Raw genomic sequence first — 22,534 nt, 5'->3', positions numbered from 1 at the left:
GGTCTCTGTCAGCATGCTGACAAGATGAACACATCACAAAACAGAGAGAAACACACATCTATCTATCTATCTATCTATCTATCTATCTATCTATCTGTCTGTCTGTCTGTCTGTCTGTCTGTGTGGTCTTCAATGTCAACATATTTACTCACTGTAGTGGGAAATAAATGAAAAATCTACAATCTGCAAATACATTGATAAACTATGTATGCATCTTTGTGCAATATTAAATAGATACACTTCTGTATGCTATCCCTATGCAATAATACATCTATAAGCATGCCTGTATATGCAAATCCTGTGCAATAGGGCTATGTGCAATTGTACCAATACTTTAAATAAACAGCCCAAGGGCAAATGTGCAATTTCCTCAAGTACATTTTTAATGAATGTGCGATTCATCAGCACTTTAGCACTTCACCATCTGCCTCATGCCTTTTAACTGTAATGGTCACTTTAGTCCTGGTCAGTCTTAGGGTGCTTTCACACTAGGCCCAGTTCTTTCACCCCCCCCCCCAAAGCTTGCTCTCATACTAGCAACACTGATCTGTGCCCGGCTCCACTTGCATCTGTACTCAGTCTGAAACAGCAGGTGGCAGAATGCATGTTGCTGGTTTACAAACCGAGGGAAAAAAGGGAGCTACCATGGCAACCATTCGGATCATGACCTGAGTGAACATTGTTGTTGTTGTTTTAACATGGCAAAATAGTCCATCCTTCTGCCATGGATATTTTAGAATTATTTTTAAAGATGCCAGCAAAGTCGTTCTTCATATCTGCACATCTACATGCTGCTCAAAGGATTAAATGGGCTTGCGTTGTGCTGATTCAGCGTTTTTTAAAGGTGGCGGGAGACTTTTATTGCCATAGCATCTCGTCTCACTGAATCCAACTTGTGTTCATCCATAAGGTGAGACACAACAGATCATTTATTGACCGGATTCAGATGATTTCCAACTTTCATTGAGCAAAAATATGAACAAACTGCCATGCTGTGGAAAGAAGTTCAGTTTTTACGATGAAGTCAAAGCTGATACAACGTTCTTTCACGTGTCCGGGCGCAGTTGCATTTAGATCTCATCCGAACCATGCCAGAGTCCGCTTTAATTGTGCTTGAGACCACCTCCTCAAGTGGGCTCTGGCACGGTACCCGGGTGCGGTTCTTTTGCATTCAAACTAACCAAAGCGAACTGGATTTTGGGCCCAAGTGCACTCAGAGCAGGGACCAGGTCCCAAGTGTGAAAGCCACCTTAAAGTAGTCATATTGTCACCCTCTGTATTTTTATATGTGGGTCTTTGTATAAAGTTGTACTGTTTATGTTGTTTGGTCTCTGTGTGTTGTCTGATTTTATGTATATTTTATATTTTAATTTTGTATATGCTTGATTTACAGTCTTATATATAAACCATCAACCTACCGGGAACAAAAGATAAAAGCCTATGGCTACAATCTGGCACATTAACATGTAAATTTTCATTGACTGTGCACTGTCCCATATAATAATGAATGATTAAATAAACGGATAAATAAAAAAGTGCTGTTGTTTGATTTTAAAAAGTTGATTAAGTTAAACACATAACTACGCTGTGATGAATCATGATTAATCAAACATTTAAAATACCATTTACTAGCATTTTGGTTTGAGATAAAAGTAGTACAAGTATGGTGTTTGCATAAAGAAATATTAGACAAACTGGAGTTTTTTAACTTAATTTAATATTTCAGCTTAGTAGTAATTATTTGTAAATTATAATGTTTAAATTCACTGGACAATAATATTATAAGCTTTAACCTAGATCAGCAGATAAACATTCAGAAGAAAATAAAATGTGCTGTCAAGTGACTGACTAGATGTGCTATTAACCTAAGGTTGTTGCTGGCTGATGTTCAGTGATTCCCATAAATGTAGCTTTGGCTAAATGCTCCACTTTCATTGCCATCTCACTGCCGTACATTTCACAGATTCTTGTGACAATAGCCCTCCTTGTAGGTGTTTTGTAGGCTGGGCCACCTGAGGCCATGTGGATGATGTATTGAACCTTTTTGCCTTTAACTATGTTGATGGTCTGCGGTCTTTGGTGACCCATTCAGAGAATGCATTAGGAGCTTAGTTGTTGTAGTTTCGTTTAAAAATCCAGTTTGCCGCACTCCGCCAGTGTAGCTTGACGGCCACGGCTTGTTCTTGTTGGCATCTTTGTTAGTGTCCACTTTGATTTTATCTGGATTTGCATTCTCCAGTTTTTAACTTTACTATTAAATATATAATCAGGGGTTAATCAGTCTGATGGCTGCACACTTCATCCACATGTGCAGAGCCGATCTGGAGTCTTTACTATGACAAGGATGTGAGAGTTTTACATTAAAAAACATATTTAACCCCATGAATCATTTTTTAGAGTGTACCATGGAACTTATGTCACATTTTTGAGGGTGACCTCACAGTAAACTTGTGAATATGACCTTCAGACAGCAGGGCAGCACGAGCAGCTGAGACCCATCCTTAGTGAATCAGGTTCACAGTTATTATCTAATGCTCCTCATGTTTTAAACATTACCTGTGTTGGCAAGATGTTCCTCCTGAATTCAGAATGAATGCAGAAGCAGTTTTTACCCTCTAAATTGGAACCAATTAATAAGAGTGTATTTGATTGCAAGATTCAGTTTCATATGTATGCATCAAAATGATTTAAAAGCGTGTGAATTATTCAAAGGCCCTCATCCAGTTCATTAAATAAGTTTGAAAAACACTTCTCTGATTCAGACTTCAAATGGTCGTTTCTACTTTTCAGAAAGCAGTAACGATGAAATTGCAATCTATTGTGCAGTATAATGGCTGTTCCCTGTTACATATGTTCATGTTCTTCACATCTGTATGAAAAACAGCTGCACATAAATATGGGTCAGCTCCTTTAAACTTAAATGCACATACTTGTGTTTTTATGCATAAATGTAAACATGTGCATAGTCTGTAGATAACTCTTCATGTCTTAATACATTTCTTCTGAAATTGACATGCACATTTTCTCCTATTTTCACAGTTGTTATATCTTCATGATCCTTATATCTTTATGCATACATTCAGTAGAGGAGCAGTTGTTTTAAGTCTGATATCGTAAGACTGTTTATGAAATGGTTTTATTTAATACTTTCTTTTTCTTCACAACCTGACCTGGATGACATAAAGCCATCTAAATTTGAATCAATCATAATATCTATAAAAATAACTTTGATTTGATGAACATTTCTCAAATTAAAAATGATAATCTCCAGACTCGCAGCATAACTCAGTGAGACGGCACCAGGAGAGCACCATGTTTATGCACCAAGTGTTTTTGAAGTTGCTTTTCAAAGTGTCTAAAAATGTTCAAAGTATCCTAAAATAGTTTGTGAAATGATATAAATATGCTCAAAGAAAAGTGAAGAATAAAAGTCATCATTGATTCAGACGGGGAGGTATGGTATGTGCAAAATGAAGGAACACGTTTTCAGAGAAGCAACTGTGATCTATAAGTATGATTAATAACACGCATGTTAGTGAACAGGGAGTCTTTGTTGAGGTTATCTTAGTGGCTGTGGGAGTAATTACAGAAGACGCACAATAAACATCAATACACTCCACAGCAGCTCGTCATGCTGTTAAAGGATTATTTTATCAGAAAATTAGAACTCCCTACGACACCAGTGAGCTTATACAAAGAAAATGTATTGATTAATGACCATGGAAATTAATGGGCCTCTATTACATGCAGAGCCAGAATGGGTTACATGAAGAGACTGCAGCTGCACAGACTATTCTTGAATAAAGAGCGGTGACCTTTAGATTACACTTAGACGACTCCTTTTATAGAAGTTCAACATGAAGTTACATTAATTAGCTCGATCTAACAGCCTCTGCAATGATTAACCCCTACTTTTCTGTCCTTTTTCCATGATAACTCCAGTGATGATAATTAAACACGCCGCAGTAAGTCAGAGTCTAAGCCCTTCGATGAAAAATGTCCACAAGTTTTTGTCACTTTTAAGTACTTTTTATGACAAAAGTTTAAGTCTAGATTAAGTCAGTGAAAATTCAAAAACATTTTAGCCCAGTTTTAGTCAGTCTTTATTTTTTAGTTATCACTACTTTTATCCTCTTTGAACTTATCTAATGAGCCAAATTGTAAAATTGATATAAATGTAAAACATTAATATTATAGTCAACACAAGTCATTAGTGTTACTGATTTTAAAACCCGTTTTGATACTTCCAACCAATCCAGTTTATTACTGAATAAACACTATATGGACAAAGTATTCATCCGAAAAGTATTCATCCTTAGTGTGTGACAACCATCCCATCACAGGGATGGTTGTCACACACTGAGGTTGTTTGTCACAATGTTATTTCAATGGGAAAAATCTTTTAAAGATGGCAGAACTACATTTGGAACTTTATTTGCAATGAGAAGTTGACAATTAAAATAACGTAATGCATCTTTACACAAAATGAGCAAGGAGCATGAACAGGAACATCTTTAAGCCAGCTTATAGGTCTATATCAACATAAAGAACAAAACAACTCGGCCTAACAATATTAGCCTTCTCAACTAGGCTACCCATATTTACTGTCTGGGTTACAGTGATGGCAAGTGTAGGTGTGCTCACTGGTTGCACATGCAACACTTTCCCCGTACCTCCCCTGAATGGCTGTTAATTGAGCCGTTAATTATACGCGTGTTCACGTCTCGTCACATGTGACAACCAAACCCAAAGAGAATGTGACGACCAAGGCGAATAAACATCTAACAAGTCAGATAGCTAACAACAATCTTAGCTACAGCTTTCCAACCACACTTTTTAAGAGTAATAATTGTTTTGTTATAACCCGTTGTGTAAAAAACTAGAAGAAAAATAATGAGCCAAAAAAAAAAAAAAAAAGTCAGCTCACCTCAAGTTCAACTGTCCTACTCCAAAGAGGACTATGTAGGTGAGCTCTGATCCCAATTCTGGACATTTCCATACCAAAATTTTGGGGGTGAGATATGAGTGTGACAACCAACCTGTGTGACAACCAACCCTGTCGTCCCATACACAGAAGAGTTATATCGTCAACCTTCAAAAACCTTCATGCTCTCTTTTACACCTTATCACTCAAACAGACATGTTCTTTTCCTGTGTTTTGATGGATTATACAGAAATAGCTTGAATTTTGTATGTCTGACAGTCCAGCATTAACTTTTTCAGTTCAGTTCAGTCTCCTTAAAGTCTCTTTTGTCATATTTTAGTCACTTTCAGCACTGATCCCCAGTATGTAAACTGCACCACCAGGGGGGCTCTCACTTGAGAAAATTACCATAGATGATGAACAGAGACACACTGCTCAGCATCACCGACGTTGCTTACATCTTGTTTTGAACTGAAGTCTCTAACTAACTTAATCTGCACTGCACAGGGGGACTTTACTGAACAGTAAACCCCTGTTTTTGATGTGTGAATAGATTTCACATAATGGAATAACAAAGTTGGTTCAAGAGGGAAGTTACTGGCTTTGCATCCTGGAATCTCTCACAGCATTAACTAAGAAGGCCACCATAATTACTTTTTTTCCCCTCACTATGTGAAGTTTATCTGTGGAACAATAACTGTGGTAGTAAAATCTCCTCACGGAGTTTGAATTTAATTTAACAGAACTCTTAGTTTAAAATAAGTAAGCACAGTACGAGCAGAGGGGCAAATCTGTGTATCGATAATGTCTTGTGGGGCCTCAATGGTAGGGATGTTGGGGATAGAGTATATTACACAGGGAGCTTAGATAACAAATCATGCAGCCGGTGTGGAGAATAATTGGGGTCCATCACAAATAAGCACAAAACAGAAATGAGGTACAGCAGGTGTCAGTAACAGTTTGTGCCTTCTTATGTAGCGATCTAGACATCTTGTGTCAGGGAGGCACTAAAATGAACTGTTACAACTGTAAAAATCCTGGCTTTGCTGGATTCTACATACTGTATGAATGTGTGTAGCGTTGGGATTGGCTCAACACCGACACAAGTACAATCAACATTTAAGATGATGAATACAGAGAAAGAATGAAAGAAAGTAGCATTGAGGAAACTCTTTCAAAGCTCTTTAGAAATTCATAAGATTTCAATTTTGTATAATTGAAACATCCAACTCTGAAAGCCCCTGCAGGGTAGAGGAGGAGACAACATAAAATGAATTTTTAACTTATGAGACAAACTTGATCTTGCCTTTCGAAATGAGCTAAATGGGCCAGACATTGTTTTTGTAGCACAGTTTTGCTCTGTTACACTGGAGGGGGATTAAGACTGTGATCCTGATTAAATGACTGTTAAACTCTGAAGAACTGAGTGTATAACTCCGCCTCATGACAGCACTGCTCATCTCTCATCCTAGTTTATTTTTTTAGAGAAAGGAATCGTGTAAAGATGAAATTAAAATGAAAGCGTTCTCAGAAACCACAGGCCTCACTATGGCCTCTGGGACAACTACTGATTTTTAGCTCTTTTCCATTTAGTAGCAGTAATAGTACTTATTTCAGAGTCACTTAAATCAGCTTTGTTCTCCGCGCTGATGCTCAGCTCCAACATTTCTACATGCTTAAATGCATTGGTTGCTACCACTTTAATCAGCTAATTAGATATTTATGATTATGCGCAGTTGTACAGGTATACCTAATGAAGTGATCAGTGGATGTTAGACTAGAAATTCTTGGCTAAATGTTGACAAAATGGATTGCTTATAAAGATGAATAAAAATTAAAGCATCATGACATAATTGATGCATTTTGGGTTTGCATAACTGCCAATGTGTTGTACATCTTTTTCCCTACACACTACAGGCCTGATTCAGAAAGAGTTGGGAACTTTTGCACCTGTGTGCAAAGAAGTCTAAAAGAAAGCCTCTGATTCACAAAACACATGCAACAGCACATTCCTACAGTGTCTCTGCATGGGGCTGTTTATGCAGGGTTAAATGAGCTATTATGCAGCCATCAGGGGAAAATTGTCCCCTTTCTATGTAAATCAATAACGCAGCATGCAAGACATTTTCCTGGTGGGCCGATGCCCTTTAGGGTTGGATGATTTATCTTTAATTTTTTCTTTGCAAATCACTAATCCACTGAGCAGGAGTAGTGGACCACTGGCTGTCTTATAATGATAGTTGGCTGGTCCAGTCACGCCTCCTCCTGATTGGCTCATAGTAAATTTTTTTTGTAGTCAACCAGTTGTAAGAGGCTTGTTTGCAAAATGCTTGGGCTAAATTTTCTCCCCAGTCCAACACTGCTGTAACCTTGCTAAGCAGATGGATTCACCCATTTCTGTGTTTCTCACTGGGAAATCCATCTTGCAAAGCTTCCATCTGAACAGACTGGGCTCTGTGAGAAAGTGACAGAACCAATAAGTGTCCAAGGGCAGTATTTTCAGGCACAGCAGAGTCTTATGCAAGCAGCAAGAAGAGGCCAGTGCTGAGAGTTGTTAATAACTGCGTCAAACTATTTGGAAAAGATGTCATGCAAAACTTTCCAGTGATCAGGAAAACAGATATGCATCTGAATGACTTGGAAGTAACTAAATACTGTATAAATGTTTTACTTTAATGCAACTATCATTAGTTATGGAGCTATTGTGCACAGAAAGAATTAAAGTATTTTTTTCCTGCATTTTAAAGGATCCATCTATCCATCCACTATTTCTTCCATCCACCCATTTTCTTCCTCTAATCCAGGGCCAGGATTTGGTGGTAGCAGGATGAGTAAGTCATCTCAGACATTCTACTCCCCAACAACATTTTTTCAGGGATTCCAAGGCATTCCGAGGCCAGGTGGGATTGATAATCCCCCCAGCGAGTTCTTGGTCTGCTTCAAGGTTTCCTCTCAGTTGGACATCCTTGAAAGAGCTCCACAGGGGAGGCGACAAGAAGGCATCAGATCAGATACCTAAACCACCTCAACTAACTGCTTTTGGTGCTAATGAGCAGCAGCATTACTCAGAGCTCCCCTCGGATGTCTGAGCTTCTCACCTTATCATTAAGGCTTAGCCCAGCTACTTTCCTCTGGAGTCTCTTTTTGACCACTTTTAGTCATTACTTGTAAAAATGTCTGTATTACTTGTTTAATTACTTTATTAAAATAACCTTGAAAAAATACTTCCCAAGAACCACCACCTTATTGTGGTAAAGGGTTTGTGTGTCCCTGTGAACTCGGGAGCTATGTTGTCAAGGGTGCTAGCCCCTGTTAGGGTCTCCCAAGGCAAATTGGTCCCAGGGGGAGAGTCCAGACTAACCCCAAAATCCCACCAGATGTGTGTTGTCATGGCTTAGGCAGCCTGCAGCCCTGTGCAGCAAATTTGCAGGACTTCTATTTTTGCTGGATGTTTGACCACTACATATCAATTAAGCATGGAGAAGACTGAGCAAGGCAGTGAGTTTTGCTGAAACCAAATCAAAAAATTAGGTTAAATTTCAGAATAAAGTGCTTTGTGCTGACACCAGACAAATGCCAGATTGTATTTCACTTTACTACACGACAAAACGTCATATAGTAGCCAAGCCTAGAGTCAACAGGTCAGAACATGGAAATAGGTTAAGTTATCTAAACTGTATTTCTCATAAAAAATTATAGCAAACCGATCAAGCACACTTATTCATAAACATATATACATAGTAAGTTAGTTTTAAAACCAGCGCTACCAAAGACCGGCCATCAGTTTTAACTGATCCCGTTCAAACTCATTTGCAGAAGCAGGGGGACCATTCAGGCAGCTTCAGTGAGAATGAAGCATCATGGCAGAGAGCTCCGCCTTCCGACCTAAACAGGCATGACTAATCAATCACAGGCAGCATTTCTCAGGAAGGCTAAGCAGGTAGATCACAGATAAACAACTCTTGACAGGAAAATCCTTAAATTTAGAGTACTTTCAACCAGGAGGCTGTTTTAAAGCGTTTTAAATCTTTTAAGAAGGTTTCTGTTTGTAACACTTAAGTCTTTTTAACTCTTTGTAACCTTACATGAATTTAAATAATTGCTTTTATGACCCTTTTTTACAATGAAATCGCAGCTCTATGTCACTACAACAGTTTTTAATCACTATTTATCGACTTTTAACTGACTGCATTTTAAAATAAAAACTTTCCCACCTTCTGAACCCCAGTCGCCCCAAATGAATATGAAAAAAATCTGGTACCAATGTGCCAACACGTCTGACATCTACCAAGCTGAATCAAAACAAAAATTTTTGAAGCTTCCCTACTCCTCCAAATCGACCCCCTGACACTCCAAATAAAAGGTATGCAGGGTAAAGGTTTTCCTCACATTCAGATCCCAAACTAGAGTAAACTGCATGGATGATGAGTATTGGTAACCAGAGCAGTTGGCAGCAAGAAAAATTTACTCTTGAGTTTTATCTTGGACTTGTGGTGTTTTTCACAATTAAGTTGACAACATATGTTGAAACCTGTGAAAACAAAGAAGATGGATGGTCCAGGACACCTTTGAGAGAAAGAACAGGAAAATTCCATTAAGAAAAACCCAAAAAAGGTGAAAAGAAGACCTCAGTCTCAACTACAACTCCTGGCTAGCCTCAATGCCAACAACAACTGCCAGTAACTGCAACCAAACACTGCTTGATCAACAGGAGACTACTGAAGGCTACTTACTGAGGTAGCATGTGGCAGCACGTACAAACGCAGCAGCCCGGTGCTCCATCACAAGCAGCAAAACAAAGCCCTGTGCCTACACCAGAACTGACAGCGTGCCCACTGAGTTTGCATCTTTTCTGATGGAGATTATCTGGAGAACAGCGCTCGGAGACTGGCAGGAGGAGGACTCAGAGCAGCACAACACCTACAGCCAGTGGGGAGGAGGCAGCGACGGCATTGTGCAAGAAGGTGAAAGTGGGGCAAACAAGCTGGGCTGCAGGCTATGCAAAGAGTGGCCCCACACAAACCTGGCCCACCAAGCATCTTTCTCCCGGATGCCTGCTCCCTCACCAGCAGGATGGATGACATGAGGCTGTGGATTTCTAACTTCGCTTGGACGGCTGTGTTTGCTGCTACAGAGGAGACTACTAAACATACTTATATTGCATTTTTACAATGCAATGAAAATAAACGACTATCTATCTATGACAACACCTTTGGCGTCTTTGCCCCTGTATATCATTTACACTGTATGCTTTTTGAATTAAACCTTCAGACAGCCCAGACACAAAAATAATCATTAGTGATCACAATAATGCTGAAACTCTGATGAGCATCACTGTCAGTACCCAAATCTTCTCAAATCCCCAATCTGTCATGAATGAGTAAACCCGACCGTGAAACCAATGTCAGAAACCAACAGTCTTCAAGTGGCTATCTTTAGGCATCAAAGCTTGCTACTTGGTTAAGTTTAGAAACCATGGATAACATCAAGAGACTCAGTCCATATGGACTAGTGCAAGAAACGTGGACAGCTGTCTCCTCTTCCTCTGGGTTGAAGAACTTCTTTGCAGTTTTTCTAGGCAGGGAGCACTGGCCAAATGTGAAACTGTGGTACCCATCAATAACAGTAAAAGCAGAGCAGGATTAGGCTGAATTTTATGGGAAAAAAAAAGGTAACTGCCACTCTACAATGTTTTGTTTTTTATGTAGTGCGAATGGTGCTTCCTCTTGCTAAACAGGAGACAAATCATCTCTCATGGAAGAAACATAAGAAGTACTGCATTTCCTTCAGATCTTCCTCCTATGTAGTTTGATGGCCTACTTAAAACTTAACATCTTACTTTTTCTGTAAAAAGGTCAGAGAACTCTTAGATGTAGCCTGAACCTAGCAGCGATGCATCAAGCATTAAAGGTCTGATGCAGCATTATGATATAGCATGCAGATTCTAAATATGCCATATGCCTAATGTCAGTGTGCAGGGTCTTCTGGGTCTTACATATTCTAAACACACTGCTTTTGGACTTCAGAGACATCCTTAATGAGCGAAAGAGCATGCGATGAGCAAAAAGATGTGTAAGCATAATGGAGGTTGGCGGGAGGGTTAAGTAATATACGACCTTATTCTAACCTATGTATCTTATGGACTTCAAACACATTTCAATAACAGCACACATAAAGTCTTCTTCTGTGAATCTATCAACTAGGCAAAGTAGGTTGCTTACTGTAGCAGTACTGCTGCAGCGTAACAGACAGAGTCTCAGGCGTGAAAAGTTACCTTCATCAAGGCCAGGCTTCATAATCATCATTGAGAGGTCACTGTGATGATATTTAATTTGACAGGCACTGTGTTAAATCACTTTTTGCATCAGCTCTATTAACTTTTTACACAAACAGCAACACAGTGGTACAACCATGATCATGACGAGTTATGGCTTCAGACGTAATTACTGCTCACTGACGTCACTGTATGGTTTAAGTGATTGTAGCTTTGAATTAATATCTGAGACACAAATATGATTTGCTGACATTGTGTAGGTGTTGCTGATTATTTTAGTGAAGTTAGTAAAGTTACTCGGTGCTATAAATGGCAGCCACCGCCACAATCTTAATAACATTCATAAGACATCCACAGTTTTAACTTTATTTTATTCAGGAGAGACTCAATACAAGTTCAACCATAATTCATTTACAAACTTTAAGGAAGATAAATGTGCTATGTCTTTGGCAATTAGACTCCATCATGATGACTCCATGCACTTGAAGTGTAGTGAGGCTGATGGCAGGAACAGGACACCCCCTACTGGTGTTGGTGTTGATGAGGGACGCAGAATCAGATTAGATGTAGACTTCTGAGAGGCTGGAACTCTGCAAAGAGCTGAAACCAATGAGGTATGCAGGATGAGATGAGAGGAAGTCCTGTGACAATCTGGACTAGATTCTGATGAACTGAATGGAGGTGGCTGGGGAGGAGGAAGGTTGCAGCGTCCACACTGAAATGCCAGTGGTTTAAGGTGCTACCCATGTACGTGGGCAGCGCAGGTTCGAATCTGGCCTGTGGCCCTTTACTGCATGTCTCTCCCCACTCTCTTCCCTGTTTCCGAATCTATCCACTGTCCTTCCTCTATCAAATAAAGGCATGAAAAGGCCCAAAACTAAATCTTTAAAAAAAAAAAAAAAAAGAAAATGATTTAATTTGTTATGTAGTGATAATGTGTGATGCCTGCACTTTAAAAACAGTGATTTTTCCTAAAGGTTAACTAATTTACCAGCCTGAAGATGATCAGTATCACATATTACTTAGTCCTGAAGACCTCCTGTTACACGAGGTCTGACCAGAGGAAGGGTGACAAAGAGTCTTGAGGAGCTAAAAGGCTAGTAATGCCCATTTAACAGCTTTTCTCCCTCATCTTGTGATAAAAAAATGCCTCATGGTAAGATAACACCTCAGAAACAAGTTCATGGTACTGTATTTATTGCGGTATCAAAAAAAAAAAAAAAACAACAGCAAATGAGGACTTGAAAAGAAGTGGCATAGGCATTGCAACAACAGTTGCACTTTGGTGATAACAACATGTGCAACTGTACATTAGACTGCAAAATATACACTTGTGCTTTGGTTCCAGCATGTTTCTAAAACCTTCGTTGTCCACCAGTGAAAACAGCAGTACGTGTTTGGTGACATATTCTCTGATACACCTTGTTATCTGTTGAGCCCTCAACAAAAGAGCCCTCAGATTCAACATCCCCAGCTTTGCACAGCCCTCTCTGACCTCCAGCGTGGGTGTGAACCTTGACCCCTACAGCCCCATTGTTTCTGCTGGAGACTCGGCTGCACCCTCCAGCTTGGACAGGCCCGTTCAGGCTGCTCCTGCATCGTCCAGCCTGGAGTTTCCTGTTTACTACTTCGTGGCTCCCCCCAGCTCCAGTTTCCATGAAGCTCTTTTTAGAGTCTTTTGGCCTGGTTGTATTCTGCTCCTTACATTTTCATGAATCTTTTCAGGGTGAGGATTTGCCAAGTGGCTCCTCATGTAACTCGTATTCCCAATCAAGTGTTTCACTACAGTCACAGGCAGAGTCTGCAGATTGTTTTTGTTTGCCCATCACCTTTTCTCCTTTCTCGACACCAGGAAACCAAATTGTTTCCACGCATCAGAATTAAAAGTCACTGGAGCCTCGACATTCTCAAAAACTTTGCCATCCAACAACAGGATCATGCACCTCTTTGACAACAAGCTTCCTTTCCACCATGTTTGCCATTATTTAATCATCAGCAAGATTGAGGTTTACCATGACAAACTGTTTTGAACTGGGCTGTTTGATGAAAACAAGACATAGGCCGACACGATCCAAGCATAAACAGCACAAAACTTTGGCATTTTGATTGCAGTTCTCTGCAGAAATCACTCCCTGGCACCCATCTGGAGTTCTTTGCTGTGACTTGACACAATCTACCAATAACATAGAGCTAAACTGTATCAGCCTTAGCTTAAATCAAACAACAATCTACACATTGAATCAGCAAAATTGTTAGCCTCTGCTAGCTACAGCCATCTGTCCTTAGCCACAGCTTTAGGTAGGCAGTAGTTAAGCGGGAAACCATAAGAACAATAACAGTGTAAGCTGTATCAATTATACATGTTTCTGTTAAGCCTTATCAAACAACAGCCGGTGAAAGACTAAGAGTTTGAGCCTTGGCCATGATAATGAAAAGCTTGAATTTAGCTCACAGCTCCTCCCACAGTTTTAGTCATAACATGATTCATTGAAGCCATGGACTTTAAACTTCAAAACCACAGCAGAGCATGCCTGTCAACACACTGATAACTGCTCTCCAAATTTGTGATTCCTCACAGGAAGCTTCAGTGATTTTCATATCCCTTATGACCTTGTTGTAAAGAGGCTGATTATTCATTCCATAGGGGCAAGGAAAGGAAAGCACAGCAGATAGAGGAATAGCAAGATATCCCAATACACTTGCTCTATGCCCCCAAAACTCAGTTTGGCACCACCTGCCATCCTGGTTTCTTTCTGCTGATTGTGTGACCCCATTTTTCAGAGATTATCTCTTGAGAACGACCTTTGGTTGAATGTTGTCATTCAGTAAAAGGTTTTGTGGCACTGAGTAAGCATGCAGGCATAGCTAATTCTTCAAATGAATAATTCATACACACGGATCCATATGGTTAGTATGTTAGTCTGGAGATACACATGTTCAGACTGCCAGATTATACACACACAATCCAGACTACACAACCCTAAAATCCCACATTGTCTCTCTGAGCAGCAATCCACATGCAAAGCTCACGCTGGAGAAAGTCATTCCCTTTCCAGTCAATCTTTCACCTCCACAGGGTGCACTCTGGTCTGTCTCCAGTGCGTGACAGAAGCGCCACTACACTCTGCTCCACCTAAGATATGTGCCAAGTCTGTTTGCATCAGAAAATAGACTTTCCATGTTGTCATTTCCACTTAGAGCAGACTGATCCAAACAGGAACAAGAATGTACAAAGCATCTGGTCAGTTGTACTGTATTAAGATTACAAACCACCCTGTTGGACAAGTCGCAGGGCACTATTCCGTCAGATGGCCATAGACGTAATATGATACTATCGGCAAAAAAAATTATTTTCAGGGGAAAACCACAAGAATTCATTTTACACCTTTCTAGTAAATGTAAACTTTCCAATGTACCAACTAATGGGAAAGCAACTTGTAGTTTTCAGCTACTATGCCTCAGAAATGCAATCCAAAGTTGAGGGTGTGCAGTCTTACTTGCAGCAAAACTGCAACACAACATGCACAATGCTATAAACGAAGAGTATGTGGAATTTGCAGGTATGCCATCACCTCTCTGTCTTGCCAACCTAACAACCCACAACAATTCAAAGTTTGTGTGAACTGCTATACAGCTCCACTATGTGCAAACAGGAAGTCTAGTTAAAGGCTGGATGCAAGCAAGCCAAAAAATGTCAGAACCAGGACACAGATGGTCTAGAGCAGTGGTTTCCAAACTTTTCACAGCCTGTACCCCTTCAGACATTTGACCTCCAGCCATGTAGCCCCTACTCTCAAGCAGCTAGAAAAAGAAATGTGTCTGTAAGCCTGCCGCCACCCCCACCTCCCACATTTAGCATGCATAACATACATATAGAATCTCTTCAAGTAAATTATTTCTCACAAAATAGACTTATTTACCAGCATTTTCAGTGAGCAACACCAGTTCACTTTTGAAAAAAGAAATGGACATTTCTAGAAGTTATGTACTTGAAACTGTTAAGTACAAACTCACCACAGTTTTAATGAGAAGGGTGTCTGACTGAACATATGTTACTATAACAGTCTTGGACAATTCAGGACAGATTTCCTTCTCCAAGATGCATCACGAGTCCAGCAGCCTCTCTGCCAACACTTCAGGCCTTTATCAAAGCTCACAATACAAACATTTGCCAGTTTCAACTTTAACTACTGAAACAACTGGTTGAAACCTGACAGGTATTCAAGGGACAGTATACATAATAAATAATAAAAAATAATATACAAATTGAATATGAAAAATAAAAATAAAAGTGAATAATTTTTATATAATCTACTAATTTTTTTGTTTTCAAGTCACGTTTTTACCTACATCACTTTGCGCACCTCTGGGGGTGCAAGTACCCCAGTTTGGGAATCACTGGTCTAGAGGTTAGGTCGAGCCCCATTTATGTGACTACTCCCTTTTTAAGTCTGGCCTGTGGCTCATCTCCAACATCACAAATATGCCTGCCAATTTAAGGCATATTCAGACTGAAAAACTTCTCTTTATAACTGCGAGTCGCCTGAATAGTTGCCATGCGTTCTGCAAAGTATACAAGGTAGATTTTAATAGTGCATCATTTTTAAAATGATGTGGCCAAGCGAACCAGCTCCCAACTGCAGATCCTCACCATTCGGTCACAGTTCATACAACATTCAACTGCTCTGAATGTAGACCAGTGTTTCCTAGAAACAGGTACATGTGTATCCTTAACACCTGTGTCCACAGCCAACATTAATTAATCATGATGTTCTGCACAACATGATTCTGTGTTTAATACAGATCCACTTCATCAGAGAATTGGTCATGAGTAGATTTACCCACTCAACGATGTCCACTACAGCTTTAGAAGTCCAAAACACTGCTTTACACTGACCTTTCCTCGACCCGGCGGTGTTTATGCCTTCTGCTGTTCTCCTTGTTCCAGCTTCTTTAATACCTTATACCTTTATTTAACCTTTTTTAACTAGGAACCTTGTTGAGATCAAAAATCTTTTTTTTCAAGAGTGTCCAGGCCAAAAGATCCCTGCCTAGTTTTCAGCAGCTTTTAACTGCCCCATAGACATAGGCTTTGTTTGATGTCCTCTGCATTGATATCATGAATATTCATGCACCTTAATTAACCACGTGCTTGCTGCCTAATAGATAAACAACCTATGCACCACATGAAAAATAGGGCGTAGTAAAATTACCTTAAGTAATTAAGAACTCTCCTTTAATTAAAGGGTTCTTGCAACATGTCTTCTGGTTGTCCTAGTTGTAGTAGTTGTTGTTACATACTAGGCTAGTATGTAATTGCTCACTATTTACTATCTGGTTATTGGCATATTTTTCAGCCTGACATTTTGTGCATTATTTTTATCTGCCCCATTTCTACCTGTGAAACCAGAAAAAGACGCTGGCTAACAAACACTGTGAAATATATTTCAGTTGGCCCAACTGAAGTAGATGTGCCGACTTTTTAAGTTGAGCCCCCAGAAAATATTGGTTAAATTTGCATCTATGTGTTTGCTTGGCACATATCTTCCATAGCTCAAAACAGCTCACTATAACGTGTTATATCAACAAGCTAAGTTATCAAAAGTGCACCCAATACTTATCAAGCCAGATTTTTTACAGTTCAGGTCAGGTCTTGTATGACGGTTAGGCTCTTCACTGCGTTGACCTTTGCCTGTTACTGCTCTGGCATTCTGATGGCCGTCATCCAAGCCTGTGTCCCAACTCTCCAGGTACCCTCCAAGCTGACACCCTCCACAAAGTATGCAGCCTGGTCCAAACCTGACCCTTCTCAGACCCAGTCCAAGTGGCAACCTCTGGTCCTGAAATATATTGCCAATACGGAGAGGACAAAAATGGCAAAACTGCAGGTGTCCACTTGAGGCTGGTGGCAGGAACACCAGAAGTCACATACACAAGTTAAAAAGTGGGTTTTTTACACTAGAAATAAACTGGTTTACAGCCTGGTTTAAAAAATTAAATGTGTCTCATTAGCTAATGTCTTCATGTGCTCTTACTGTACGGGGGGGTGAATTTTCTTGTACCACAATCGTTTAGATTATATTTATGAAAATTAGTGCTGGTTGGCGTGTCTCATTTGATTGACAGAATTCAAAGTTCAGTTGAGACAGCGATTTCAATATGGAGGCCGGCATGGATTGGCTTCAAAGTTGTTTGAGTCTGCCTACTGTAATGAATTGGCTGACTTCACACAGGCTTAGTTGAATACTTTACAGTCTATGCCACAGTCTCCTAAGCAAGTCCATATCTGATGCATGGTCTCGCCAAAGATTTCCAAAACTGCACTGAAGGGGACTCATCACTAAGGAGTCCAGCCAGAGTCTCTAGCCATAAGTAGACAGCAGCATCCACGGCATAACCAAATGCCTGGATCTTTGACCCTGGAGCTAACAGTCCCAGTTAGGGCAAGCAACAGTATTACTAGAAAAGGAAATGTCAACACTCAAACTGTTTTGAGTGCTGATACCTCCTTTTCTAGTATGTCTTTATTTGTCATGCATCTTGAGGAGTTTATTGTTGGGAGGGTGCTCCTTTTTTCGCTTTCTCTGCAAGCAACATTTTTAGCCTAGCATGGCCTTAGCCATTATGCCAAGGCTAAAGATGTTTTATAAACACCCCAGAAAATGATTCAGTCTTCATCACTGCATAAAACATGCCCAAAACTTTTCTCCCTAGCACTGTCAATGTTAACAATAACTCCTCTTGTCTCAGATTATATAAAGAGTATCATAGCAACAGCCTCATCAGATTCATATTACCAGAGCATTGAATATTGAACTTAAACAACTGGTTGATTTTCTGCGAGTGGAAAGTGGAGAGTTTCAGTGTTTCCAAGCAACAAGTAAATGAATTAGAATTCTTTATAGCCTCCAGAACTGCACTCATAAGGAGATATCCTAATCCATCACCTGCTCATTCCCAGTGGTTAAAAATAGAAACTCCCCTCTGTGCAATTGATCAAGACTATCCTATAATTTTAAAGTTTATGAGGGCTCATAACCACAGTCAAACATACGGCTTTTCACTACAGTTCAGTGGGTGAGTTTAAGTCTGTCTAAACACACAGCCAGTGTGAATTTATTGCCTTGCATTTCTTATCTATCTTGCATGCACCATCTGTCTGGGGATTCATTCCATTTTTTCTCTCTCCTCGTACGCATTGTCTCTCCCTTTCAGCGCCTGTCTCCCGCCGTCATTGAGATGCTGTCTTTTTAATATCAGACTCCAGCAAGTGATCAGGTGACAGGGGTGTACACCATGTCAGATTAGCAAGTCTGTCATATTATCCAGAAATGTGTGGGAGACTACAAAACCCTGTCAAGTGCCAGGGAGGCTCACTGTATAATCTCTCAGTACAAACTCTGCCGCAGGACACGGCAGCTGTTTTTTTTTTTTTTTTTATTTCTGCAACGCCTCAGAAAAGGAGAATAAGAGAGAGCGACCATTCTTTTACTCCATCCAAATCAGGTTTCACTGCTGTGGTGTTGATACAAGAAAAGGACAATAAAAACATGTGCATACATGACTAGAGTGATTACAGAGGATTAGTCACGAGGAGGAGAGGAGAATATCAGTAAGAGACGACAAATGTCTTTCAGCCTCAGTTGGTGCAGCTGCTATTAGACAAATCCTTCCTGGGGGAGGGGAGCACAGATCTAGTTTAGACTACTGCAGCATTGCATCATTTTCTTCCAGCCAGAGATGATGGCAAATTATTGGCGCTAATGGGCTTCCCCACACTGACGACAGTAAGCTATTTCCTCACAGCGATATTTTTCAAGTTATATTCATCGCTCTTTCAGGAAGTCCGTTTCCAGAGAGATTCCTACATGTCGTGTTTGTTCAACAACACTGAGCAGATTTAAAATAGGACCTTATCAAAGCCACAACCAAAGACAGAGCAGGGGGAACAACTAAAAAGTTCACGATGAAGAGAAGCTCCATTTCACAGCTCTAAAATACCATAAATTGACTCTTCAAAGTGCAATGTATGACCTACTTCTGCGCAGCCAATTATATTGTGTCTCCCTCTTGGATTTTTTTTAAGTGGGTCAAGAAATATGAGAAATCTGAAAACAAAGTTTGAGTGCTTATACACAGAAGGTGTGGTATGCGTTCTTTTCTGACTAATGATTAATGAATGTCTTGGGATATCAGGATAAATTAAATATGGTATAAAAAAAGACAGTGAACCAAAAAGGGTCAGAGTATGCAGCCTAATATATTTTTGCTCTTACAGTCAGATTTTCATTAAGGTTGATGTACAGTGCTGTGAAAAAGTATTTGCCCCCTTCAAGTCAGTTTTAAGTAGATGCACCTTTGGCTGCAATCACAATTCTCTATTGGACTGAGGTCTGGGCTTTGACTCACTCACTCCAGAACATTCACCTTGTTGTCTTTAAACCATTTCTGTGTAGCTTTCACCGTATGCTTCAGGTCATTGTCTTGCTGGAAGATAAATCTCCTCCCAAGCTGTAGTTCTCTTGCAGACTGAATGAGATTGTCCTCAAGGTATTTCCGACATTTTGCTGCATTCATTTTACACTCTACCTTTATAAGCCTTCCAGGGTTAGCTGCTGAGAAGCATCCCCACAGCATGATGCTGCCACCACTGTGCTTCACAGTGTGGATGGTGTGTTTGTGATGTTCTGTGTTCGGTGTCTCCCAAACATAGCATCTTGTCTGATGGCCAAAAAACACTATTCTGGTCTAATCAGACCAAACATCTTTCTTCTTCTTGACCATGGGGTTTCCAACATGATGATTTTGGTGAACTCTAGTTGAAATTCAGTGAAGTTTTCTTCAACAGTGGCTTTCTTTTTGCCACTCTCCCATAAAGCTCTAACTGTTGTAGAACCTGGGCAACAGTTGTTGCATGTAGAGTCTCTCCCATCTGAGCTGCTGTAACTCATAACTCCTTCAGAGTAGTCATAGGCGTCTTGATGGCCTCTCTCACTCGTCCCTTCTTTGCACAGTCACTCAGTTTGTGAGGACGGCCTGATCTAGGCTTCTCCTTTTGGATTTTCTGGTAGGGACCAGAATTCATGCTACCATCAATTACATAAAGTTTTCCAGGTCCTGTAGCAGCAAAGCAGCCAGAGACCATCACACCACCACCATGTTTCACTGTTGGTATGATGTTCCACTGGATTTGTATTACTCCAGATGAAACAGGATGCGCATCTTCCAAAAAGTTCAACTTTTGTCTCTTCAGTCCAAAGAGCACTTTCCCAAAAGTCTTGGGGATCATCAAGTTGTCTTCTTGCCAATGTGAGACAAGGTTTTGTGTGCTTTGTGGTTTTCTCCTTGGAACTCTCCCATGGATGCCATTTTTAATCAGTCTCTTTCTGATTGTTTAATCATGAATAAATACTGACCTTAACAGTGTCAAGTGAGTCCTGCAGGTCTTTAGATGTTGTTCTGGGTTCTTTTCTGACCTCCTGGATGAGTCGTCCATGCGCTCTTGTTGGCAGGCAGGACAATCGTGTAAAGGTTTATGACAGTTCAAGTTTTTCTCCATTTGTGGATAATGGCTCCCACCGTAGTTCAAATTACTTTTTCTCATACGTCCAGGTGGGTTTGGATGAATTTAAAAAAAAAAAAAAATCATCATTTCTAAACTGCATTTCAGGTTGTCTTTGTCTAATATCAAAATTTGTTTTTGATCTAAAACATTTAAGTGTGACAAATATACAAAAATATAAGAAATCAGGAAGAGGACAAATACTTTCTACAGCACTGCAGTTTCAGTTGTTTTAAAGTTTCTAAACCCTTTCCGCCACATAGAAGTGAATCTACCGTGAATTACTGGGCAGAGAGCTGTTAGCCTGCTCTGACAGAAAGCCTATGACTGATCACCTCTCGCTTTGTGAGCATCCATGATCGCAGAAAAAAACTGGCAACCCCCACAACAATCTGCTGCTAAACAGGTGCCCAGACATGATTAATGGAGTCAGAGCAGCCGACAACAAACAGCCAGCTGACTTCTAAAGTGCCTGTATGAGTCCCAATACTAAACACAACACATTACTTTTGATAAAAACCTCACAATACAGTGTTACGGTGAAGTATAAGAGGCTTTTGCCAATTATACAGCTGTATTTTTTACATAATGGTGTGCAGTAAAGTGAATACACAACAGTATTCAAGATGCTGATTGTGTTGCTAATTTCCAAATTATAGCTAAGTGGAGGTGGGATGAAAATTTGCCAAAATGTCTCTTTGACCTTGAACTTCTCTCTTCTCTTATGGGGCTTTTAAAAGAATAGAACAAGATTTTTGTTTTGACCTTTGTAATTTGTTTAACAGTATTGTGCAAATGCAGTTTGCAGACCCCTTCTCGCTCATCCTTCAAGCACCTGTCCCGCTGGGACGTCACAGTATTTTCAACATGCATGTATGCTTCTTGAAGCTGTATTGATGGAGCTTCAGCCAGGCCTACCCACAGAAATGGCTGGGACCCTAAAAAAGAGGCTTTCAGAAACCTACCAGAGAGACAGTGAGAGGGGCCTTAGTTGGCCCGGTGGTTAGGGCATACCCCATGTGCGTGGCCCGCCCCTGTTCAAGTCCAGCCTGCAGCTCCTTTCCCACATACTCTATATTGCTAAAAGTATTCGCTCACCTACCTTGACTCACATATGAGCTTAAGTGACATCCATTCTTAAGCCGTAGGGTTTAATATGGCATCGGTCCTTTGCAGCAATAACAGCTTCAACTCTTCTGGGAAGGCTTTCCACAGTCTTCCATAGTCACAGCTCTCAGTTTCTGCTCTAATTCATCCCAAAGGTGTTCTATCAGGTTGAGGTCAGGACTCTGTGCAGGCCAGTCAAGTTCATCCACACCAAACTCTCTCATCCATGTCTTTATGGACCTTGCTTTGTGCACTGGTGCACAGTCATGCTGGAACAGGAAAGGGTCAACCCCAAACGGTTCTCCAAAATCTCTTGGTATGCTGAAGCATTCAGAGTTCCTGTCACTGGAACTAAGGGGCCAAGCCCAGCTCCTGCAAAACAACCCCACACCATAATCCCCCCTCCACCAAACTTTACACTTGGCACAATGCAGTCAGACAAGTACCGTTCTCCTGGCAACCACCAAACCCAGACTCGTCCATCAGATTGCCAGATGGTAGAAGCACTATTCACCACTCCACAGAACACGTCTCCACTGCTCTAGAGTCCAGTGGCGGCGTGTTTTACACCACTGCATCTGACGCTTTGCATTGCACTTGGTGATGTATGGCTTGGATGCAGCTGCTCAGCCATGGAAACCCATTCCATGAAGCTCTCTACCACTGT

At 40.4% G+C, this 22,534-nt stretch overlaps 1 long non-coding RNA gene across 1 annotated transcript; it reads right to left on the bottom strand.

Annotated features, from left to right (window-relative positions):
• Positions 1-12,652: 12,652 nt before the first annotated feature.
• LOC121511544 lies at positions 12,653-22,260 on the bottom strand. The gene is made up of 3 exons (XR_005992052.1): positions 22,249-22,260; positions 18,759-18,762; positions 12,653-12,860 (listed from the first exon to the last, which is right to left on the bottom strand). It is a non-coding gene; the product is annotated as an uncharacterized LOC121511544 (long non-coding RNA).
• Between the last annotated feature and the right edge of the window lie 274 nt (positions 22,261-22,534).

This window comes from Cheilinus undulatus, linkage group 6 (genome assembly GCF_018320785.1).
Source record: "Cheilinus undulatus linkage group 6, ASM1832078v1, whole genome shotgun sequence".
Classification (NCBI taxonomy): domain Eukaryota; kingdom Metazoa; phylum Chordata; class Actinopteri; order Labriformes; family Labridae; genus Cheilinus; species Cheilinus undulatus.
Note: the sequence above shows the minus strand (reverse complement) of the source record. Positions and strands in the feature narration are given on the sequence as shown.